The 22,580-nt window shown below is 49.5% G+C and overlaps 2 protein-coding genes across 3 annotated transcripts in view; one reads left to right on the forward strand and one right to left on the reverse strand.

Annotated features, from left to right (window-relative positions):
* Plod (procollagen lysyl hydroxylase) overlaps positions 1-22,580 on the reverse strand; it is a 152,119-nt gene that overhangs the window by 46,739 nt on the left and 82,800 nt on the right. The window lies entirely within an intron of this gene.
* The window catches only part of LOC144145415 (immunoglobulin domain-containing protein oig-4-like), a 44,937-nt gene continuing 29,195 nt past the window's right edge, over positions 6,839-22,580 (forward strand). Inside the window, exon 1 of the mRNA XM_077677026.1 lies at positions 6,839-7,402. The gene's annotated coding sequence lies outside the window, so the exon portion shown is untranslated. The remainder of the gene's footprint in view (positions 7,403-22,580) is intronic.

The raw sequence follows: 22,580 nt of genomic DNA on the forward strand, positions 1-22,580 counted from the left end.
CTAAGAGAGGTGAAGCGAAGTAGGGCATCACGATGCTAATGAGCGCCGACAGTTGGCGCCAGCTGAGCTCGTCGCAACGAAACCGTCTGCGGTACACTCCACGTAGCAGGGACGCAGTGGTCGCACATTTGCGAAAGCGACGCACCAGCAGGTTGTCGCTCGCCAAGCACACCCCAAAGACAGCCCCGCAAATCATGCTCTTTCGCTGCTGTGGACCGTGAGTTCCCCAAACGATTCGCTGGCAACCCGTTCGGTGTCGTTCGCATGGTTTGCTAGCGCGTGTGGTTTCATTCAGGTCTACGCAGTGCTCCGACGCGTGCAATCCACTGTCTAATGTTGATGCGTCTGACGGTGCCATACCAACGAAATATAAATAGCGATGTGCAAGTTTATGTCGATGCAGAATAAACATTCAACTGCTCCTGTGACGGCACATATCACTTTCGTGTTTACCGTTTCTTATGAAAGAAGGATCAACCACATTTTTTGCCCTGTTTTCTCGCGCCGTTGTTCGCCACAGGCAGACATAACACTTAACTCAGAGCAGAGGACAGGAAAACATCGACAAAGAAAGGATGAAGACGAGGACTTATTTCGAAGTGGACAAAAAGAAAGCGGAAAGAAAATAGGACAGACGCTATTACAGGTACCAGACACCCGCGCTTCAATCGTTGATGGGCGCCACTCTTCATAAAATATTCGTCGACGCTCGAGACCCCACGAGTCCGCGCGGCATCGCGGACGCCGTTCAAATCGATCCGCCAAGTGCCCGGAAACGGCAGCCCTCTCTTTCGAGCCAAGTCTAACAGAAGGAAAAAAAATAACAATAAACAATAACCATTACAGCGCTCCGTCAGCCCGCCTCCACATGGCCTCAGCATCAATCACCCGAACGATTGCACGTTCGAACCCCTCCAGACACGCATATATAAGGGAAAAGGGCATTGGTATTTCGCGCAACGAAAGCATCTTGGAAGCATGACGCCCCGCCGATTCGGGCGTTGGTAAAATACTTGCGGTCCGATGCCTCACGACACACGGCGCGCAAACATGCACGTACGCACGCCCGCACACAGGCGGGCGGGTGGGTGGGTGGATGTGGAATGTGGTTTTTCAATAAAGCAATACTAGCTAAATTTAAATTTAAATGAGAGAGAGAGAGAGAGAGAGAGAGAGAGAGAGAGAGAGAGAGAGAGAGAGAGAGAGAGAGAGAGAGAGAGAGAGAGAGAGAGAGAGAGAGAGAGAGAGAGAGAGAGAGAGAGAGAGACTCCAAAGCTCGTAGAAGGAACGAACAGCGTCCAAGGCAATGAGCGAAAAGCGTGCCGAAGGAGCAACAACTGCCCCTGCACCGCGGACCGGGGGGCGAGCGGGGAGGAAGGGTTCCGACTCTTCTTGGCAGGCCGCCACCGCAAATCGTGATCAATGCGCGTTCGAACAGTGGCTCGCTCGAAGACGGGCCCGACGAAACCAGCGTTGCCCACGCCCGCTGCGACAACAGCCTTCCGTCCGTCCTCCTCTCTGCCCGCCACTCTTTCTGCACGCACGATTGTGCCTGCGCGCCTTTTGTCGGCCCCCGCAGGGCTGAGATCAATGCCGGGGCATTTGTTGCGGTGCGCGGCGGTGTCAACACGGACAAAGGGACGCCGCTGCTCAGTGCCAGGCGGACCGATGTTTTAACGCGGGTGTCAGCGGTAGGCGAAAACGGTGGCGCCACCTGGCGGGCTCCCGAGAACGAGGCGGCGCTCATAACGAGCCTTCACCGTAAACGCGGCTTTACCTCCCTTCCCAACCGACCCGAATGTGTCATCCGTCATGCTAGAAGGCTGCGTCGAGCGGCTTACAAATTTTGTCCTAAGCCAGGCTCCTCGAAATACTGTGCGACAATTATGGCTCGTGCGTGTGAGCGAAATGCCTCTGGGTAAACAGAAAAAAAAAAAAAAAAAACCTAATACTTCTACGTGTTGTAGATCAATACTGTCAGGTTTGCGGACACTAAGCAGTCTCAATGACGCACGCGGCAAAAACCGCAGAATGTAGCACCCCCCCCCCGCCACTAGAAAAAAAATGAAATAGTGCCAGGTTTGCTGAATTCGCTGTTGTAACCCTGCACGCATACAAATAACTTCTACACTGCTTTTATTTCTCTTTCATTGCAGTTCTGCAAATTATGTTGGTTTTTTGTGTCCTGCCTAGTGTTGGAATATCTAATAATAGCTGTCATTTTATATATAACCGACCGAACTAGAAGTCATGCCAGTACAGCTGTTTTTTTTTTAATCGTACAATAAGCATCCCATCCAACCGTGCACTACATATCATGCCTTATCGAGTGCCCGTCTACGGCGCCCATGGCGCAGCGATTTCTACAACCTTTTCTTCCAGCTTAGCCACGCCACTTTATGACTATCAACCTATCCCCGCCTCTGTAGTCGGTCAACAGCAAGTGACACGATTGAATAAAAAGAAATGAGCGCAAATTAGCGCCAAACCAGCAAAGAAGAGCCCCAAATAGATGTTTCAAGGAGAAAGCGTTTCGTTGCGTCAAGGCAGTACAACCTGCACCTCGCGCCTGAAAAGGTTCGGCCAGCAGTGGGTCGAAACGGACATACGTACTACGATAAATCGGGCCAGCGAGATAAATTGGAAATGAACACATTCCCTACCAGTAAACCCGAATCATCGCAATGAATACACCTGAAGGCAAAAAGGCACGAAACGATTCTTCTACAGGAATAACGCTAAGTAGCCGAAGTTAATGGTTTATTGAGGAGTCATCACCCTGGGAGCACCACCAGTGTGTGCCAGCACGCACGGATAAGATTAGGGTGTCCCGGTCAATCGTCTAGCGGCGAATAAGGCGGTGCACGGCGTCAGTCTTTAGGCTTTCCGGTCGAGCCCGCGTTGGTGCGCGTACGATCGCGAGAAGGGAGGGAGGCTGGCCCGGGAACGCTATCTCCCCAGACCTGGGGACGATTCAAGATTCCACACCGCGGGACGGATCGAAGTGGCGGCAAGCCGGGAACAAAGCCATCTCCGCCTATCGCGCTAAGCGAAGAACGAGGGCTCGGAGAAGGAGAAGAAGAAGATGAGGAAGAAGAGAACGGGTGGCACGGCGGCAGAATTCCACTGGGAGAACAAGTGGGCGGTAAAAGGGCGAGGGGAGATAATAAAACGGGGCAATAACAACAGAAAAAAATTAAAAAAAAGACCCGTGATGAGGAAGGTGTCCTGAAGAGCCTAGATACAACAAAAGAGCGAGATGAAAGCATGGTACAAACGATCGTAAGCGCGCCAGTGCGCGAAGGGTGCGTTTAAAATCGGAACAAGACAAAAAAAAAATATCGAGACATTCCCTTAAGTTTAAGCAGGGGACAATGCGAGGCAGAATGAACGTGGAGAAGAAGCGAGATGCGGAGGCGAGGCGTACACAGCGGAGCCGGTGTAAACAAACGTTCATTTTTCAAGCCAGTTTTTCAGAAGAAACGGGCGCACGGAGAAACTGGGAGGAAGAAAAGACACACGCCAATAAGATTTTTTTTTTTTTTTGCAGCTACGTGCGGTTGGGTTATTTTGTTCTCCTTTATTTCTAGCTCTCACGTCTGCTCGCGAGAAGCCGGCGCAGAAGAGAATAGCGACGCGGCTCCTCCCTTTACGCCGCGGATTCATTGCCTCAGCTGCCCCCCCCCCCCCCCTCGACCTTTTTTTTCTCTCTCTCTTTGAGTTTCTCTCTCTCTCCCCCCATCTTTCTTTGTGGCTCTCCGCTACGATCGTGTAGAACAAAAGTTCCAGCCCCGTCTGTGGGTAATAACGCGATAAAAAATGGCGCGAGATGGCTGCCTAGATGACGACACAGCGAGTTTTCCGTTTGCTGCTGCCTCTCGCCCGTTCAGGCCATGTTGAACAGGGCGAGTTGTTGCTGCTCCCCCAACTCTTCTTCCTTTTCCTTCACTTGTTTTGCCCGTCAAAGACGGCAGTTCGAAATGAGTAGCTGAGCTCGTGCGCAGACTCTTGACGAGAGCAATAATGCATGCTGTTCGAAACAGCGTGTTTCTTTTTTTTTCTCTCTCTCTCGTTCGCAAGACCGGCCCAAAAGAACGGCATCAAATTCGATTTGTATTCAAAGAAAATATCTGCGCCCGCTTTACATATCGACTGTGTAGCGTTAGCTAACGATTTGCTCTTAGCCGTCAGCTAACGCGCGACGGTATAACGTACTCCGGTGGCATGCGTTTGGCTTCTAGTTTTAAACTCTGATGGGCGCAGACATTACTTTGCATTTGCTTCAGTTCATGCACTTGCGTAGGATGTATACGTGTACCAAAGTCCATTAAAGGCATATTCGTAAAAATGCACTTTTGTAACGTATTTCCGCCATTTGAAGGCGCTCTTACGCGAATGCGTCATTTTTTTCTTCGAGCTAGAAGTTAATTTCTCAGACACTAACATATTAGCATTTAAGAGTCTTTATTTTTATAAAATTAAGCAAAAGTACTTTGGCGTAAGCTACCTCGTTTGCATGGACGAATAAAAACTACAGCGCGGTTGAGACGGGACTACGAGACAATAATGCATGCACAGAGGGTAGCTGACGGGGAAACGAAAATCGTGTCTCCTCCTAGTACCACTCAGTTCACGCTGCAGTTTTTATTTGTTGCGAAACAGACCTCTGAGTCACCGAAAGGCCCTTTTAAGAACTCTGCTGTAAATTTTAACGGGTTCACTAACCGCAACAATCTTGCGCCAGTCCCCTGTAGAGGGTGCACCACCGCAAGCAGACCCAGTGTGTGAGGAAGCTCTCCTTCAGGCAAGGAAGAAATCTTGCTGCCCGCATCCCGTGCTATCGGGCACCAGTCGCGCTATCGTTGCTGTCGGCCGTCTTTATTTTGAGCCGCACGCGAAAGAAAGGTCGGCGTTTAAGATAGGCGGGCCCTATCACCACTCCAGAATTTACAACCCCGAACTCGCCTCGCAAAAAGAAGGCCAGCAGGAACGGCACGCTAGCAACAGGCTTCGAACCACGCCTTTGCCACACGCTGGTGCGGTAGCATTAAACTCGTGCACGCAGAAGGATAGAACGGCAAGCGGGGATCCGAGGCTCCTAACTTATTCGGCTCCCGCCGAGCCGGGCCCGTCGCCGTCAAGTTCCCGCCGCGCTCAGCACAAACGGACGCATGCATGCCAAAAGATGGCCACTCGCGTCGCTGGAATGGAAGCAGCGGCGGCGGCGGCGAAATCCCGTTTCCTCCGCATCCATCCATCGAGCCAGTCGGGCGTGCATCCATTCGGCGCTCTCACCTCTGATCTCGCTGCTGCTGCTGCTGCTGCTGCCGCTGCTGCCGCCGCCTCGGGTTCTCAACGAGAGACAGTCTGCGCTCGGCGCGAGCCAAGGTTATCTATCGAGCTACGCTACTTTCTCACCGCGAAAGCTCCCCCTGGCTCCATCTCCAACGCGCCCCTCTGTCTTCTTTCTCCTTCTTCCCGCTCTTCGTCTTTTCTTTGCAAGTTGATCGTGTAACGCAACTCGCTGACACTCCCCCCTGCTCGCAAAGTTTCTCGCGCACTTTGCTGTCGGTCACTGAATCGCGCCAACCCGTTTTGCATTCACTTCTCCGGGTTCGAAAGAATACACGAAAAGCAGGCAGTGAAAACAACGGGGCGGGATAATATAATATTGCTACACCCTCGGAACAAAAGCGATATCGTGCCGCACAGCAGGCGCTGCACCCGGCAGACGAAGAATTTCTCCAGCCTTCGTCGCAGACATCGAATTCAGAAAAAAAAAAAAAACTAAAATGCGAGTTGCTTCACCGTGGACGCCGGCGCGATTACGTTCGAAGGAGACGAAATACGAAAACATGAATGTGCGGGGATACAGGAGAGTGAATTATAACAAAAATCGCTCACAGGTAAGTGGGATGCTCAAGTCAAGCGCGACGTTCTGTACGTTACGTAAGGGCATAAAGGAGGTAAGGTGAGAGCCGGGTAAAAGGCGTTGTACATTGCACAGAGATAAGGGTAAAGGGGAAGAAAATGAGACCAGGGATCTGAGATTAAACGTGGCCAGTGTAAAAGGGTGCGCTTTGGAGAAAAAAGACATTCTCAGAGATTAAAAAAAGAAAACGCTCCAGCAAATTGTGGTTAACGAAGACCGCTGACAGTGCAGTCTAGGGAACGCGTAGCAACAGGAAGACAAAGGAAAGCATAAAGAAGCCGGGATGTGTTTCGGGGAGTGGAAACAAAATATTCCACAGGAACCTCGCGAAAACAAAAAACCGACGTGCGCAGGACGTCCACACCACGCTAGAAGGCACATGAGAAAGCAAACGTGTTTTATAAGAAAAAAAAAACTTTAATCCAGCAAAGTTGCGGAGCGCTCGTGTTGAGAACACGAACAATACAATAATCATCTTCAGTGTTTGCAGAATGTGGGAAGACAAAGAAGTAAGAAAAGAAACTCCCGGTTGAAGAAGGGAAGGTGCAAACAACAATGAAAAGGCCACACCATTTAGAGTAAAGACAAAGACAGCGACAGTAAAAAATAGAGAGAGAGGAACCGGTAGACGTGCAACCAATAAAATGAAACAAAGATGCTCGCAAGACACATTCACGAAGCGAAAATCACACGAAATGAAACCCAGAGAAAGAACAACACAAAAGCTGTTCATTTCCTAAAACAAACAAAACAAAATGTGCAGCGAGCCTAGACGGGAAGATTGGAAAGAAGATTGAAAGAAGGCGGCCGAGTTCGCGCATGCGCGTTGGAGGCGCGGCGACGGGAGGAGAAGGAGGAGGAGGAGGGCGGACGGGAGGGAGGGAGGGCGGCAGCGTGGCTGGGGAGTTCGCGCGCGGCCTCACCTCAATGTAAGCGCCGGCAAGGGAGCAGCGTGGTCTCGCGCAGTGTTCGTCGCGGCGGCTTCACAGCAAGAGTTCGGCGCCCGGCGGCGAAGGAGGCGGAGCAGGGTCCCGCGCTCGGACGGACAACCCGACTCGCAGACAGCCCGACCCGTCGTTACACTCGCACTCAAAAGGAGGTATAACCAACTGCTCCGACTAACCACTGAGAAATTCGCCCAACTCTTCATCGGAGAGGTTGTCAGTTCCCGCTCTCGGCGTCCAAAGCTTGTCTTTGAAAGATTTCCAGCTGCTCAAAAGTACGCAAGGAGTTGCTGAATCAAGGCGTGTCATTGTAGAGCGTAGTAACCACCCGGTAGCCATAAACAAGCTTCGACTGGTAACTGGAACAGGAACGTAGCAGGCGGGCCGCTTTCAATTGTGAAGCCGTGCGCAGCAAAATCCAACGACGGTACCAAGTGAGAAGTCTGTGTCAAGCGGTTTGTAAGCTCTGAAGAGAAGTGTAGCGAGACTCTCCGAACGAAGAAGGGCGCAAGCGGCCGGAGACCAAGTAAGTACACCCGTATTCACTGACCATAAAGTACTGCTTCCATTGATGTAACCATACATTTACTTTTTAATGAGATCGTCAATGGGATGAAATGGCCATTAAGGCTTTCAGGAATAAAGCAATAACCACTATTCCCATGCGGCATCATTCCAGACAGTTGAAACGTTAGCCCCGCGCCAAACAAACGTACTGCAACAAACGAAAGCAATGTAAATAAAAAAAACGATTTGTTTGTTCTGAAGCAGCATAAAGAGGTGTAGCACGCCCGCTTCCCGTTCACAAATAGCTCCGCAAAACCAAGTGACAATAGCATCTCCCCCCTTCCTGAGTGAAGTCACAAAGATAAATCCTGCAATCAATGATTTTCTGTCTTTCCCGTTCGCCCATGACGCCATCATCATTAACCCCGTCCCACTTTCCTTCCCCACCTCAAAAGAGAGTGTTCAGCGCTCCAACGAAGTTATATCTCTGGACTTAATGGGAAATGGAAAGTGAAGTTAGCGATAAGACGTGATGACTCGACCCGTGCGTTAGATATGTTTAACCGTATCCACTGTCTGCAAGGCTGAAAAAAAGTGAATGCGAAACAGGCGCAAGTTTTCAAGACAGCGTTCATCTGGCTGTTTGCGGATGTCTGCAGTTCTTATAAGTGCAGCACAAAATTAGCCAGCTGCACCAGGGCCATCGTAAAGACACTCCGGAAACACAGGAGCATGCGTGCCGTCTGTGTAGTCGTTCTGTTTCTAAAATACCGTCCTTACGGCACTGCAGTTAAACCTGGATACAACGAAGTTGACAAAAATTCACATTTTTTCGTTACATCCAGGTTTTCGTTACATGCAGGTTTCGAGTTAAAGCTCGCGGGAATGAAGCAGAAACGAAACCAATATGCTATTCATCAGTGATGCTGAACTCACTATTGTTCAAGGATATACGCCTCGAGCTTTGCGATCGCTGCGCCGCCTGCCGCAGCTTCTCCGCGGCGTTGACGGGATTAGCGCTGCGCGGCCGATAGGGGGCTCATGCAGTGTTTTGGATCTCTTTCGCTTCTTTTTGCCCTTCCACGCCCTAAAAAAACTTGTTATGGTGACGTAAATAGTACGTTTAGGTCACTTAAAAAGCCGCTGCGTCTTGTTAGGGTGCTCAAACACCAACAATAGCTATCCGGGAACGCGGTTCTGCGTCCTTCTTGGCCGCTGTTGCGGGCGTCGGCGACGGCAGCAGCATACCACCGCTGTCACATCGGAATACGTCCGGCACAAGTGGACTTTATTGTCGCCTCGTTTAAACCTGATACTGGCACAGTGAGAGGTGTGTTTCGTTTTGCAGCGCGGACAACGAATGCGGCCTCGTTTCAAATATATGCGTCGTAGAAAAATATATTTCGGGAATGTGATTACCCAGTACCTGATAATAATTTGTGCCTTTTATAAGAATATAAGCCACACGAAAATGTAAAGTATATTCCAAGGCTCCGCATCGTGAAAGCTGTGCACTCATGCCTTATAGCAAGAACCAAGAAAAGTGAATTAAACCACGGAAAAATAAATGGACTGCAAGTCCGGAAGGAACAGAATAGCTCGTACGGAAATGAAGAAAAACTCAGTGCAGCTTCTGAAATGCTAAAGACGTTCTTCTAAGTTTAAGCCGGGTAGGACTCACCAGACCAACCAGTGTGCGAAATGCACTGCTATTTCGCGAGACATGGGGAGAGGGGGGGGGGACGCTTAAGTATCGTTGTTTACGAATGCGGAGCGAAATCAAGGAATGAACGTTTTAGTAATCACACACACAAGCTACGCGTTCACCTCACTGTAGTTTTTTAAAAGACTTCAACGAACAGTTGATCACTCGGCGGACGCATTTTTTGAAGTGAACAAGTTCACAACTGATAAAAGGTGCCGTTAGAAGAGTGGGATATCTGATAAGGCCCTCTGATTTACGTTTGTGCTAGATTCTGCAGGCTCCCTGCGTCATATGACTATGCTTCGAAGAAACGTTTAGTCGCGGACGGGCATTACTCTAGAAGCCCTTCTCCGCGCTGCTCACGATGATATATGTAACATATATGAATGTTTGCGGGCGCTCAGCTCGCGACAAGACGCCCCAGCATTTTTTTTTTTTTTGTCGTGCACTGATCCAGAGTATAATTTTGGATTATCCATCGTACTTATTTCGTAGAATGTTTGTGAAATTTATGTCAAGGGTAGTAATCAATATCTGAGGTATGATAGTGGCACGTATAACTGGCGTGCTGTCAGGTATGAGCGCTCCGCTAGGTTATATACGCGCACAAAACTGATTTACATCGTAGTATACTGTATAGCCATAGTATGACCATCTGGGGAACCTATGCTTACGGAGACACTGTTAGTAAATTTCAGGGCAGTGGGATCACAATCATCTCCATATGCTTATCCCGGTTTCGCGACGCTGACCTGTGACGCACATCTGGCGCTTGTACAGACCGAAAGTACCAGACTAAGATCGTGTCAGACACATTTACACTCTCGTAAATGTGCCCCATTTGCGAACAGAGTGACTGCGCCACATAAATATGTATTTCTAACGCCTACAAACGGTAAATCTCAGTCGTGAGCGGGCCCCGAAAGCAACGGTGACAGCGGAGAGCGGGGCCGGGGAGACTCCCGCGGCTGCTTTAGAAACGGGCCGCTAGGGGGATTTCAGTGGCGCCCCTACAGGCCGCGCTCGAAGCGCATATTTCACACTGAAAAACTGTGATTTGCGCTTGCTGCTACTACACGGTTCCCGAATTCACAAACGTAACTAAGCATCACTTTTCCTTTTTTGGTACTTTTCGGTGCCTTAATGCGTTTCAAGAACCAAACTTATGCTGAAAGGGCACCTTTCTGCGAACTTCGTGCTCTTTTCTACAGTCAAAATTGTTGAAGGGATGCTAGCTAGGACACTGTACCGGGCGGTGACGTTATTCTCTCTCGCCGGAGGAGACGGCATCTAAAATTGCGACCTACGAACCCATACCAAAGATATCAGGGGACACACGCGACTACACGCCGACAGACAGGCCTAGCACCTAACCGACACCGCACTCACACGTGGAAACGCAAGAGAGATTGCGGTGCGGGAGAAATTCGCTAAATTACTGCATTTCGCCAGCCGATTTTTCCAGAAAAAATGGCAAGAAACCTTGACTCATCAGCGTAGCCAATTCATTACATCCGGGTTAACAGTCGCAACTCCTTCGTTACACAGAGGTCGCAAACACATGGGCTTCAATGAAGGTGGAAATGGGGAACTGAAATACTTCGTTAAATGCGGGAATTCGTAACATAGAGGTTCGCTACATCCAGGTTTAACTGTAGTCCTAAGACGAAACAACAAGTCGGGTACAATCGCCGCAGGCTTCCCAGCCGGTTGTGAGCAGCGCGAGTCAGCCCAAAGACAATCGAGAAGTGGAACAGCAACAATGAGCGACAGGGGCACGCTAGAAATAATTTCGCACTTTTGCGGTGGCTGAGTAGCTAAGGCGTTGTGCTGCTGCACCCAAGTACCCGGGTTCAACCCCGGCCGCGATGGCTGCTTTTCACACGGAGGCGAAAAGCGGAAACGCCCGTGTGTCGCGATTTCGGCGCACGTTATAAAGATCCGCAGGTAGTCAAAATTAATCCCGGGCCCTCCACTACGGCGCGGCTCGAAGTCCATGTGCAGCTCCCGCCCGTTATAAATATAGCCCCAAAGATGTAATTATTTTGTAAGAATTTTGCATTTTTCAATGATCACTTGTGAACTTCCTCCTCGCGCCAGTGAAGAGGCCGTGGACTGTGCGAAATACCTTACAAGGCGAACCGGTCGGACCGACTGGCTGCTGAAATGTGTACAGGATTTCCGACGCCCGAGCTTAAAGGGGCACTGACACAAAAATTTTGCATCTTGTTTTTTTTTTTTTTTGTTGCGATAAGTAGCTAGTGACCTACTTATAACCTGTAGAAACCTCATTTGCTTCAGCGTGCGACGGTTGTTTAATTAGAGGCATTTTCAATGCGGCCAGTCGCAGTTTCGGTTTCAGCGAGTGCCGCGAAACGATGGATTTTGTGGATTTTGTGTGAACAAAGCTGACCACGTGACCGTCGGAGGGATATCACAGAGCAGAGCCGCCGTAGCACTGTCGAATCCGCATCGACGACAGTTTCTGCGAATGCCCCCACGTACTGATCTCGTGAGGCGCTTAATTAAAAAGTGACCGTGGATGTGACGCAGGCGCTGCGAGTGCAAATGCTACCGCGGCTGAAGAACGACGCGCGACGCTCGAGACGGTGGGTGGCAAGACGCGCGCTGGGAGCAGCCGGCCGGTCTGCCTACAGGTCCGCCTACAGATGTGTTCGGCTCAGCACTGCGGCGGATATTCGAGTGCCGCTCTCGTAAGCGGTGCAGATGACAATTTTTAATGCAACCCGCCATCGCATCATTAACTCCTTTCTCACGTAAGCCACCATGGTCGGGACTTGGGGACAATTTCGTGCAGCGGTAACAAGCTATCACTCGAGCTACCTGCGCCGGCCTGGGCCACTTCGCGGCCGTGGCCGCTGCCTGCAAAGCGACCATGCGGCTAGCTCAGTGAGCTTTTCGTGCCTCCGGCGCGTTTTCGCATCCAATGGTAATAAACAGTAATAGAAACAGAGTGCCTGGAATCGCTGTAGAACTTTGGTCGCGGCCAGCTGCCCGATTAGCTGACGAAATCACGGCGCCTCCGCCGCCAACGGTCGGGTCGTTCGTTCTCGAGAGCAGAAGCTCCGCCCTCCGGCCCTCCGATTGGAGCGGCGAGCCGCGCGAGCCGGCGCAAAACGCCGGTAGTGCGGAAGCGGCAAACACAAACTCGTGACGTGTTTGGATGTTGTTTATTTACAATTGCGCGTGGTCCTCTGCTGGCTGCTCGGTTGCGTTTCGCACACTTCAAAACTGATTTTAAATATGTTCTAGGCTGTATTCGCCGCTGATATTTTGCAGATGATGTATGTGTGTTCCCACCAATCTATCTCCGAAGTTATCTCGCCTTCAAAATTTTGTGTCAGTGCCCCTTTAAGGAGGGAGAAATATGGCCACCAGTGCCTCCCTCGAGGAGCTGGATCGCGCGGTTCGTATCCTCGCCCCTTTCCCTCGTAAGTGGGGAGAACATTGAACCGGCGCTTTTTCTACTGGGCAACCGCCAAGATACAGGTTTTGACAGCAAAGAAATCAAGGCCGTGATTCGCAGCCCTTTGCACAGAACAAACACTTTATGGCGCGTAGCAATACGGCTTCTACATTATGGTTGGCCTGGAACACGTAAGCTTTGCCGAAGTGACCTACGGAAGGAATAGATATGACTTCGGAAATACAGCCAGCGGCTTCGGAGTAGTCATCAGTTAAATAGATAACAGCTGATCCCTTGTTGCTGCAGGTTACATTTTCACGTTACTATCTGCAAAAAAGATACGAAGGAAGTTGAACAAATTAAGTGAGCCATCAAGTGAGTACCAACGTAACGGTATTTTGTGTTGACGAGTGGTTGCAGCAACATCAATAGTTTCATTGTATTTCATTGCAAGTTAAGGGCCGTCGAATGACACGAACGAACAATGCCCCATTTGACAGGCGTTGGGCTCGGATCAGCTCAAACTCCACGAAAAACGATTTGCGTATACATGCTTTTGAATTCACATTTAACATCACAACATAGGACTTCTTCTGAAACAGCGCAGCGGGAGAAATTGATGTCGAAAACGTGACGCAAGCGTCGTCGACCTTGGAATGCTGTTCTGATCCTGAATGCCCGAGCTATGCTTAAGTTCGCAACAAGGTGTGAGCAATGTGTGGCAAAGTATAGCTGCTGTTTAAAAGCTGTTTGTGAATACCGCCTAAGAGCACGTTTCATCCCGTAAAACCGCCGGGAACTCGGCCGATTCAACGGCGCGTACGACACGTCTCTAGCAGACGGCAAGACAAGCGCCGGCAAAACTGAACTAAAAAATTGGCCGCGTATCTGCTCCTTTCGTTGTGAATGTCGACGGAAGACGATAGTCGACTGGCGCCCCTGCCAAGTGAATGCCTTCCTTCTGTTTCCCGCTAACATCTCATGGTGTTCCTCTCCCGTCTCATTCCTGGTAAGATAACACGCTGGGGATTTGCTCAAGTCAATTTAAATTTACCGCGTTCCACTGCTCCAAGTCGGGTGCCTCGATTCCAGCGCTGCCGTACGGCGGATATAGACGCGCGTGAATCGAGGCGCCCTATACTACAACGTTTATAGAACCACGTTGCTCTACTCCACGAGCGTTCCAAGCGGAACGTGAAACCTATCCAGTGGAAGCTTTCGCTGCGGTTGCCGTTTGATTTTTTAAATGCCGCCAGGTAGCGCGGGAAACAGCAGGCGACGGTTTTCTGCAGTTGATGTAGTATTTCATTTTCTATGGCAAAAACCAAGGAACACTGCAAATATCACACTTGTGTTGATTTTCTACCTTATATTTGCACAATGTCCTGTTGTTGTTCAACAGTGTTGACAAGTATGAACATTAAAACCGGACTTAGACGTTTAGATTTGGCTGTTGGTATATAAGACTATTGCGCAGTTTCCGTCTCATTTTGCCTGGTTGGCTGAATCGAGTTACAGACAGAAATACAGACAGACAGACGGATAGACAGACATACAAACAGGCCAAAATTTCTGCGCGTAAGTAGCCCAAGAACGACTATCGTCTTTAATAGCTACTCTACGTGTAAATCGAACTTGTTGTACACGTGCTAATACGTATGCTTTCATAATCGGAAAGAAAATTTTACCGGGACCTCATCTTAGCGCAAGAAATGCGGCACGCGCGCTGCGAACAGAGCACATGCCAAAGCGGCGGCCGCTGCCGCGTATTCTCAGAGGGGAGATTGCAGCGCCCTCCAGCGATCGTTCGGTAGCCTATAACGTGTAATGCCGAGCAGGCGCCTTCCTTCGAGAGTTCACGTGGCAATAGTGTCTTTTGTAACTTCGCAACCAGTGTGTGATGCTACAGCACGGCAGACTCTTCGTTAATTAACATTTCGAAAAATATAGACGATTCTTCCATCCATCCGATAACGCTACAATTTAGCGCGGTTCCACGGTCATCCGAAGACACTGTGTCGACACAGGTACCGGCGTAGCGACGTTTTAACGACATTAGTTAACATTTCGTGATAATAATCTTACCGTTGCGATTATATTGGTGTTTAGTAAGATGATATTTACGCTGTTTTATTACGATAAAGTTACGTCATAGTTCCATTGATAATGTTGATTGATTGATTGATTGATTGATTGATTGATTGATTGATTGATTGATTGATTGATTGATTGATTGATTGATTGATTGTGAGGTTTAACGCGCCGACGCTACACAGGCGATGAGGCGCGCCGTAGTGGAGGCCTCCAGATTAATTTTGAACCCCTGGGGATCTTTAACGTGCGCGAAAATCTCGAACACACGGGCGTTGTTGCTTTTCGCCTCGTTCAGAAAAGCGGTCGCCGCGGTCGGGAATCCAACCGCGTCCTTGGTGCTCAGCAGCACAACGGCTTAGTCTGTTGATAATACATAATTACTGCACCCCCGCTTTGGCTGCCGACGTCTGCGTTCGGTTTCTGTTTATTGGCGCTGTTGACCAAGTTTTGGGGTCTCGCGCAATTATTGCGCTATCCGTTCAGCCCTTGTTGTCACCAGCGCTTCGTCGCTTGCGCATCTCCTCGTCGGCGAATCTGTTTTCCAGGAGCACCGCACCCGTTTCTACGGTACTAAGCGCTAACCGACCATATTTATGGGAAATCCCCAAGGTGGAGGAAGTTTCTGTGAAGGAAAATTTGACATCCACCTCAAAGCAGCCATAAGCTGCAAATGAAAGCTATACAGCCTTCTCAGCGGTGGTCCCGGGTTCGAATCCTGGACCAGGATGAATTTTTCTTCAACTGCGAAGTTTGGCCATATGGCTGAATTGAGGTGGATGTCAAATTTTCCTCCAAATAAGCGCTAACCTAACTGCGACGCTTCCCCCAAGGCGCGCACACTAGTGGTTGAGTCAGTCCTCGTTGCCATAGCGACGGCGCTACTGCCGCGTCGCTTAGCAGCGCGCGCTGTTCTCGCTACCATACTGACGGCGCTGGTCACGCGTTCTGCTCTGCGAAGAGCTGCACAGCACATAACCACACCGCTGTGGAAAAAAAAAAAAAAGGGGGGGGGGGGATTCTTAGCAGCTAACAACTTTTACAAGAAAAACGGAGCAGAATTTTTTACACGCTTGCTTCAATTTCCACAGAGTGATTTCACTTGAAAGCTCCTCTGGGTGGACAGCGGAAAAAAGAACACCGACAGGCTAGAATTTAAGGGACCCAGCAACACTTTTCTCAACTTATTTCGAAATCTTAAATGACTGCAGAACGTAGTCAACCAACACATCGAGTACTTAGAATAGGGGTTCGCAAGGTACCTCGGCCAAAAATTACTGCTCTTTGGCCATCAGATGACTTGGAAACTTGCTCAATAAATTTTTCTCCCTTTCCCGGCCTTGGCGTTCTTCGATCGCTCAACATTACAGAGATGTAGCGGTTATTGGCGGTTTTCCTTCAGTTTCAGCAATAAACGCCCTCGATAGTTATTGATGAAAACAGCCATAAAATCAAAGCCGAGACCGAAAGCGGATAGTTCTTCTGTGACGAGCAAATCACGCAGTGCCGCTCCGAGCTGGCGATAACTATAGCTTTCGCAGTGCACCCAGACGCAAAGAAAAGAGTGATAGCGTTTATCGGATGTGTTGCAGATTCCCTTTACAATGCAGGCGAGGTCCCAAGAAATCTCGCTAAAATTATTCACGATTACTATAAAAAAAAATCCGGACAGAAGTATTCGGCAGCGTGTTATGGAAACGCGGTGGCCCTTAACTTTCCTCCCATGAGCGTTGGATGCGGGCTACAATTCCAATAATGTTACGACATCAATTTACATCAATTTACGACATCTTGTGCGTCAATTTATCCTCCAGAAGTGCGGTTACTCCCCTCTTATTTCCAACCAGTTCTTACCACATTCCCCATCTTTCCAACCGATCCTTCGCACTTTCAATTTTAGAAGTGCGAAGTATACAATCTCACCATAGCTCACACACTAAGCCCCATTCTTTCACGCAGGCCGCGACGAAGGTGACGCACAAGATTTGCAGAAAAGACCATCCATCTTCTAACCATAGCAACGTTATTAACACCCATTTAGATTGCCTACTACGCATCTGCCATCGATTTCCCGCATCGCACAAGTCACCGCCCCCGACATTGCAAAGATAACGCCGCGCGAACAAATTACCCTCGCAGCAGAGTCCAAACTTTTAAGACTTAAATATACTTCCGGCAGCTCTACTGACCTCCTCCAGCACACGAGACGCGGCGTCCGTCTGAGGCACGTATACGTAGTCCCCATAAAGAAACGCCTTAACCCAAAGGGAGATAAAGACGGTGGGACGCGCACACTCCAGGCACGCGCGCGCGCCGACTGTTCAAGCCTCATCCTTGTCTCGTATGCAAAAAACGCGAGGAGAGGGGGAGCGAAAGTGGGACAGAATCGGCGACGCGCTGAATCGGCACCACGGCGAGGTCGGCGCCGCGAGAAAAGGGGGTGGGGGCGTGGGCGGCAACTCCACATCTCTTCTCGGGACCGGTAATTATTCAGTCGGGCCGACAATTAATCCGACAGGAAACGCTTTTCCCTCGGTCGTAGAAAACGGTGATTAGGACCGGAGGCTGCGAGCGGCCAACTGCAGGCGCTACGTGCACCGTCCCCCCTTATCCCGGTCTCCCCCCCACTGCCCGGGGCCCGCTGCAAGGCAGTGGTCTGGCGCTGCAGCTCGGTAGAGATGGATGCTCGGTGCTTTACGCGCGTCTGCAGCGCGTATATGTATACACGGGCAGGGCGCAGTAAGTTTGTAGTAGTAATAGTAGCCCTGGAGCGCGGCACGACTAAGCGCTTCGTAACGGTAAGAACGGCTAATCTTGATTGAGTGCCGGCGCAAATTGCGGAGCCAAACACTTTCCCCTCTCCTCCGCTACCCGTTTTCAACGGAACCGCCCACGAATGCCGCCCCCTCTTCCCCCTCCGGGCGTTCATAATAACCCGGCGGCCCCGCGTAGACAATCCAGCGCGCTTCGGTGGCCGACCGCTCGCCAGTCGAACACAGCGCGCGGGGCAACGCAGGATGAAGCCGCCAGTGCGCTCCAGAAAGCACCGCGACACCATGCCGCGTTTCAGCCGTTTATATTACAGGTTTTAACAGCCTGGCGGGGAATGGCTTGTTTAAACGCGCTTCGCGTGGTACACAGTAACTAGCGCTGCTTTGTGGGCACCAAGTTGAGCAGGGAACGCCATTCTGTGTTAGGTCCATTCAGCGTCGTTTCATTTCTGTTGTCCTTGAAGTATAGGGAAAGCCGGGTACGCTCCCTAGTCCGCATCGAACAAAAGCGGCGGATGCTCGGCACGATGGGTGTTTTACGACTCGTTAAGCGTGGTATCAATTATAAGACTGATGTCTTGTGCTCAGACTGGACAACGTATCGCCCTCCAGGTAAACTAAGGACGCGCAAAAAAAGTCCACATGAATGTGAAGCAGTAGACAGCTAGTGATGTCTCCAGGGGTCTTCTAGACAGAACTCCTCTACGCTCCCTTCGGGAATGCTTGTAATGTGCGTTACCGAATGCGATTCCTCAGAGACGATATACTAACGGTACCGGCCGCCACACTGAGAACGGCTTTAGTACTGCTAAAAAGTCCAAGTTTTTATCACCGGGAGGTGTTTTGAGGAAGCGCCGAAACTTTATTATTTACAGGCGTTCCAGATCTGTCGTTACCCCCCCCCCCTTTTTTTTTTTTTCTGTAACATCCACAACAAAAGAATTTACCATCACTTCCTAAAAAAAAAGTCAAGAGAAGCGCGAAAGCTGAAAGTGCATCCAATCAATCGTCAAACCCTCAAAGACCCAAATCGCAAACGAAGAACGAAACCCCGCGACAATTTTTCGCGCACTAAGTAAACGCATCTACGAACGACCTAAATGTATACCGATACGTGCTTTATGAGATAAAGGTATACCGTTGCACTCGTCCCTCATGATCGACGCGTGTATTGCATAATCTAGAACCGTTCCTTTTTCGAGATTTTCAAGCAACCGTTTTGACACAATGGAAGCCTTGTTTCACGCATGCGCCGTGTGTACTGAGAGATATCTTATCGGAGGTTCTCGGTCCATTAACCGGTCTATCGGGAAATGCATGAGTTATTCGACGGCGCGCCATCGGTCCCACTAAGAAAACTTTCGCTTAAATAATATATATATATATATATATATATATATATATATATATATATATATATATATATATATATATATATATATATATATATATATATATATTATTTATATTGTATATAAATAATATATAATAATAAATAATATAATATATATATATATATATATATTATATATATTAATGCACTGGGTGCTATAGCACCCAGTGCATTGCGTTGTAATACACGACGTTGCAGTCGGATTCTTGGCTGCGGAAGCTATGCCCCTGATCGAAAGCGACCTATACAGGCCCTCACTCAGAGAATTACGGCGCACGTCAAAGAACCTCACGCGATCTAAATTAATTTGTTGCGCCGTATTATGAACGCGAAATCCGCATTCTAACTTAACGACTGCTTTTACGTAACGTATATTGTTACATACAATGACAGCCACGGCAGTCTATCGACTGAAACGTGCTGCGCAAACAACACCCCGAATTCACCCACGCACGCGTGCGAGAAAGCCGGAAAGGATACCATAAGCCCGCAGGCCTACGGCAGCGCGCTTAGCATATCTCTAAGATGAGTCGTCGGTTCTTCATTAAGGCAAAACGTTGCATAGCAGCCCCTTGCCTTATTTTTCAGACAGGGGATGATTCTCTTGTGTTTGGTCCCGTTAGTTGTAAAACAAGCTGGCAAACTCTCAGTATGCCCACTCAGTTATTGCGTAGTGGTTGCTTCAGTGCTATGAAGTCGATCCTTCTTGAAGTACAACCCTATGCTCAACTGAATATTTGTAGTAGGTACATGCCCAATCGCCAGTAATTAAAAATTCCAGTCAAGTATGAATTTATTAGTGCTGACGAATTGATCCTTAAGGCTTTCGCTATATAACTTATCACTGTTTCAATAATTTCTGAATCGTAACAATAATCGCGACAATACCTACAGCTTCGAAGGTACACCATCTCACGCCTGAGTATAAATTCCATTGAACACCTTTTTTTATTTCTGTTCTGCGAGAATCAAAAACAGCTCCTCCTCGCCTCGTACGGTCGTCCACCATCCTAGCTCGAGCAGCGCTTTACGCACTTATCGTCTTTTGCTGCTTTGATGTAATAAAAATGAGCCGAAACTGCTGCAATTTTCTCAAGTTTAAGGTGTAACTTAGGTCTAACACATTCCTTTGAACATTACTTCTTCAGACTTTTCAAGACATGCCACGCTGAAGTCGAATCTGCTGCTCCAGATAAGCCTGGGGATGACTCTACGAACCGAAGCTTCCTCAATCTAACGCTGCGCTTCAGGGAGCTCCGGAATGAAGACAGGGCGCCCCATAAAGTAGCGCCAGCTGGCCAATATCACATTAAGTCGCTTCGGCCGGCTTACAAAGCAGCCGAGACCGCTGTTTGACAATGAGTGACTATCCTTCATCCGCGAACAGATTTTCCTCGACTTCACAACTTCGGTCCCCTCGTGGCGCACATCATATTTTTTTTTTCGATATTGCACAGCTGCCCGGGCGGTCAATAGCATAACACACCGCACATGACTCCCGGAAATAGATGACGGGGCCAGGGTGGCACGAGGATGGCCGGCCGAAAGAGTTCCGTTCGTATACCGAGGGCGCTCGGCAGAGAGCCGGCAGGCCCTGAAGAGGGACCCTCTCTGCGTCGGCGACGGGCCCAAGAGTGATAGCGCAATACACCGCCCTCGGGCAATAACGCCCGCCCACTGCGGCCGCTCCCGTCCCACCTACTGCACCCATGACTCCTTTTTTTTAACGCACCCGGGTCGCCGGTTTCCCTACAAAGCAACAATGCAACCTTATTGAACTTAAACTTTACCGCGCCCCTTGTCAAGCACGCGCATGACAAAGACGGAAATGGTGCACGAAATGTGCTGCGTTGCGTCTCCCAGTCATGTAGCACAAAGCGGAATCGTTGCTGGTTGGGCTAGTTTCAGAGACATTTCTTGGATGAAACCAGCCCGGAATAAACGAAGGCAGAGGAAGAAACACAGGGACGACCGTTGGCCGAACAACTGCTATTTAATATCAGGGAGAGAAAATTAGAACGTGGAACACAAAGCCACAAAAAGCACTGCGCGTGAGCGAAAAGAGTGCACAAATACAACCTCTCTTTACATCGACCCTCGAACACTGGAACCCTCTATGCTGGCTTTAATTGCACATTTTTCTCTAAAAAGCGGTCTAGCGCGAGCAGTTTAAAGTCGTGAGCCTGCCCTCCTCACCCGATGCGGCCTCTCCAGCCTTCTCAAGGAGCCCACCTGTTTTGGGTCGGACTGTCCGCATTTAAGATGTCCCAAGTTACAAACCCCCCACCTTCTACTCCCCCTTCCCCCGCTTAACGTAGAGTCTTCCTGCCACAATAAAGGCTACCTCCTCCTCCAAAATAGCCTCACCGCCTCACCTTGATATTTGCCCACTTTTCTCTCTCACCCGCAGTGCTTTTTGTCGCTTTGTGTTCCGTCTTTATGTTCTCTCTTCCTGATACTAAATTTCAGTTGTTAGACCAGAGATCGTCTCTGTGTCCTTCCTCTACCTTCGTTTATTCCGCGCTGGTTCCATCCGAGGAAGCACAGATAAACCTGCTCCGCGTTTTAGGGGCGAAGCACGTTAGGGCCTCGCTTTGTCCGGGGCTTGGTATCCAGCGTTGCGCATGCGCGAGGAGGATTGGATTGGATTGGATTGAACTGAATTCTATCGGATTGGATTGGACTGGAATTGTATATACTGTACACACGCGTTGTCACTCATTTACATGCGCGAGTGGGCAATGCCACGGGTGACTTACGGTAAGAACGATCCCCAGTGCTTCGCCAACCCGTCATGATTAACTTCGTGGAGATGCGTGAATTTCTTTTTTGATGACTATGACGACGACGCTGAAGTGGCTCCCACTACAAGGAGTAATTGGGAACCCCTACACGTGACAGAATTCAACAGTAGAAGCAATGCGAGCAAAAGTAGGTATCCGCCAATTACTGACCTATTTCAAACGCCTCACACCGCTGCGTGTTTGTTTTCTCAAAAGGCTCTATAGAGCACGGCACCAGCGTTTATCTGTCGTTCAATTCTCTACTGCCCTTCGTCGCTACTCATAGGCACTGTGCTTCCTCATTCTACAATTGATATTCTTGTATAGTGCACACGACTAAGGCCCCAATTTTAGGGCCCTTACACTTGTTTGTACTGGTTAATCGCTGACCATTTGTTAGCTATGAAACTGCTACATCAAACTGTTACAAACTGTTACGCGCGACAAGACGGTCGCAGCGACAAATAAATGGTTGCAGACCTGAACTGTAACTGCGTGCGACACTAGCCTCCCTATCGTCACAATAACTTTGGCCCTTAAAAACAGCGATTATTGTTCGTCCACCAGACCCAAGAACGTTAGTAACCTTTCTCCCGGCACCTACATTCGTTTACTCTCAGAATTTCATTCCGTTTGGTTAGCGCTCACGCAAGCCGAGCACCGAAACGCCCTATGTATGAGCTGTATTACAAACCCCATCGGGGCCTAGTTCAGACGTGCCCGCATCCACCACAAGAACAAGAGCGCGATTCGCCCGCGGTGCCGCAAGCAACCGCAAGCACATACGAAGTGTTCTGGGAACGGTCGGCTGGACGGAGGTTGGCGGGTGGTGCTTATTCACAGCGAAGTTACTGCTCAGTAGAACAATCTTTCAAAAACTAGGCATGCGTGTCTATAACTCTCCGCCGACTCAATACCACGCGGGCCCAACGTGACGGCTGAGTGCACACGCATATATCCTCAATGAACGTCAAGCCCCATAATTCGTGGATCGTTGTATATTACCCTCCAATCGATCCGGATCCGT

The sequence above is a fragment of the Haemaphysalis longicornis genome, unplaced genomic scaffold, assembly GCF_048455015.1.
Source record: "Haemaphysalis longicornis isolate Haplotype H1 unplaced genomic scaffold, Haemaphysalis longicornis Haplotype H1 scaffold_7, whole genome shotgun sequence".
Lineage (NCBI taxonomy): Eukaryota > Metazoa > Arthropoda > Arachnida > Ixodida > Ixodidae > Haemaphysalis > Haemaphysalis longicornis.